Source organism: Hypanus sabinus, chromosome 9 (assembly GCF_030144855.1).
Source record: "Hypanus sabinus isolate sHypSab1 chromosome 9, sHypSab1.hap1, whole genome shotgun sequence".
In the NCBI taxonomy this organism is placed as follows: domain Eukaryota; kingdom Metazoa; phylum Chordata; class Chondrichthyes; order Myliobatiformes; family Dasyatidae; genus Hypanus; species Hypanus sabinus.
Genome location: NC_082714.1, coordinates 75,528,177 through 75,530,991, shown reverse-complemented (window position 1 = coordinate 75,530,991; position 2,815 = coordinate 75,528,177). Strand labels below are relative to the sequence as shown.

The following is a 2,815-nucleotide window of genomic DNA, read 5'->3' as shown; positions in this document are numbered from 1 at the left end:
ACTGATGAGACTGAAGGCTGATAAATCCCCAGGGACTGATGGTCTGTATCCCAGGGTAGTTGAGGAGGTGGCTCTAGAAATCGTGGACGTATTGGTAATCATTTTCCAATGTTCTATAGATTCAGGATCAGTTCCTGTGGATTAGAGGGAAGTTAATGCTATCCTACTTTTTAAGAAAGGTTTGAGAGAGAAAACAGGGAATTATAGACCTGTTAGCCTGACACCAGTGGTGGGGAAGATGCTGGAGACAATTATACAAGATTAAATAACGGCATATTTGGATAGCAGTAACAGGATTGGTCCGAGTCAGCATGGATTTACGAAGGGGAAATCATGCTTTACTAATCTTCTGGAATTTTTTGAGGATGTAACTATGAAAATGGATAAGGGAGAGCCAGTGGATGTAGTACTTGGACTTTCAGAAAGCCTTTGATAAGGTCCCACATAGAAGATTAGTGGGCAAAATTAGAGCACGTGGTATTGGGGGTAGGGTACGGACATGGATGGAAAATTGGTTAGCAGACAGGAAACAAAGAGTAGGAATTAACGGGTCCTTTTCAGAATGGCAAGCAGTGACTAGTGGGGTACCGCAAGGCTCAGTGCTGGAACCGCAGCGATTTACAATATACATTAATGTTTTAGATGGAGGGATTAAAAGTAACATTAGCAAACTTGCAGATGACACAAAACCGGGTGGCAGCGTGAAATATGAGGAGGATGTTCTGAGAATGCAGGGTGACTTGGACAGGTTGGCTGAGTGGGCAGATGCAGTTTAATTTGGATAAATGTGAGGTTATCCATTTTGGTGGCAAGAACAAGAAGGCAGATTACTATCTGAATGGTGTCGAGTTAGGAAAAGGGGAAGTACAACGAGTTCTTGTTCATCAGTCACTGAAAGTAAGCATGCAGGTACAACAGGCAGTGATGAAAGCTAATGACATGTTGGCGTTCATAACAAGGGGAGTTGAGTATAGAAGCAAAGAGGTCCTTCTGCAGTTGTACAGAGCCCTGGTGAGACCACACCTGGAGTATTGTGCGCAGCTTTGGTCCCCAAATTTGAGGAAGGACATTCTTGCTATTGAGGGAGTGCAGCGTAGGTTCACAAGGTTAATTCCCGGGATAGCGGGACTGTCATATGTTGAAAGATCGGAGCGACTGGGCTTGTATACACTGGAATTTAGAAGGATGAGAGGGGATCTGATTTAAACATATAAGATTATTAAGGGATTGGACATGCTAGAGGCAGGAAGCATGTTCCCGCTGATGGGCGAGTCCAGAACCAAAGGCCACAGTTTAAGAATAAGGGGTAGGCCATTTAGAACGGAGTTAAGGAAAAACCTTTTCACCCAGAGAGTTGTGGATCTGTGAAATGCTTTGCCTCAGAAGGCAGTGGAGGCCAATTCTCTGGATACTTTCAATAAAAGGTTAGATAGAGCTCTTAAAGATAGCGGAGTCAAGGGATATGGGGAGAAAACAGGAACAGGGTACTGATTGTGGATGGCGGTGCAGGCTCGAAGGGCCGAATGGGCTACTCCTGCACCTATTGTCTATTGACTGTCTACTACCCCCATATTCCTGCCAAACTTGGAAGCTATCAGGACTGTTTTTTTTTGTTAAAAATTCACCTCCCTGTCTCTGAAATAATAAGGCTCAGTACCACCATCATTTTCTGGAAGATTTTCACGGACTATTACGGTTTTAGAGATTTTCGTATCCGTGCTAAGTGATCAAGTTGATTATTTAAAGTCTTGAACTGATTTTCCAGTTTGTCCACCATCAGCTACTGGAATTGTGACCTTACTTATTGCAGGAAAAACACCGACTCTGGTGGGACTCGAACCCACAACCTTTGAATTACTTTATCGCCCATGAATTAGAAGTCCAACACGCTATCCATTGCGCTACAGAGCCTGCTGTCAACTCTTTTGGGGCATACAGAGAAAATTATTCCACATGAAATTGCAATCTGTCAACTGCAAGCATTCACTCTCTCTCAAATCGTTTTTAAAACATAAAACAACGACATAACCAGTCAATCAGTTCCCATTTTATCGCAGGAGTGGATTTCCAAAAAACATTTAGAAGGACAGATGAATTGACGGATGGGTTAGATGAACTGCTAATTCTTTGTGCTCGTCGTGAGTTGTTGGTTTGATCATAAGTTCATAAGAGAAAGGAGCAGAATTAGGCCATTCGGTCCATCGAGTCTGCTTTTCTATTTCATTATAATTTATCCATTTCCTTCTTAACCCCATTCTCCTGACTTCACCCCATAATCTTTCAGGCCCTGACTAATCAAAAACCTATCAACCTCTGCCTTATACGAACCCAGTGGCATGACCTCTACAGCCGCCTTTGGCAACAAATTCCAGATATTTACCATCATCTGGCTAAAGACATTCCTCCTCATTTCTGTTCTTAATGGACGTCCCTCTATTTCGAGACTGTGACCTCTCGTCTAGACTCCACCAACAAAAATCCTCTTCACATCCAGTCCATCTATGCCTTTCAACGTTCGATAGGTTTCAATGAGATCCGCCTCTCCCTTCCTTCCCCTATTCTTCTAAATTCTAGCGGCTACAGGCCCAGGGCCTTCAATCGCTGCTCATATGATAACCCTTGCATTCTTGGAATCATTCTCGTGAATCTCCCATGAACTTTCTAATGACAGCACATACCTTTTTAAATAAGGAGCCCAATAGTGGTCACAATACTCCAAGTGAGGTCTCACCAGTGCCAGATACAGCCCCAGCAATACATCATTGTTTTTAGTCTTGAAATGAATGCTAATATTGCATTCGCCTTCCGCACCACC

At 43.2% G+C, this 2,815-nt stretch overlaps 1 non-coding gene across 1 annotated transcript; it reads right to left on the bottom strand.

Annotated features, from left to right (window-relative positions):
- Positions 1–1,819: 1,819 nt before the first annotated feature.
- Positions 1,820–1,911, bottom strand: trnar-ucu (transfer RNA arginine (anticodon UCU)). Its single transcript is given in 2 exon segments — positions 1,820–1,855; positions 1,875–1,911. It is a non-coding gene; the product is annotated as a tRNA-Arg (tRNA).
- Positions 1,912–2,815: the final 904 nt, after the last annotated feature.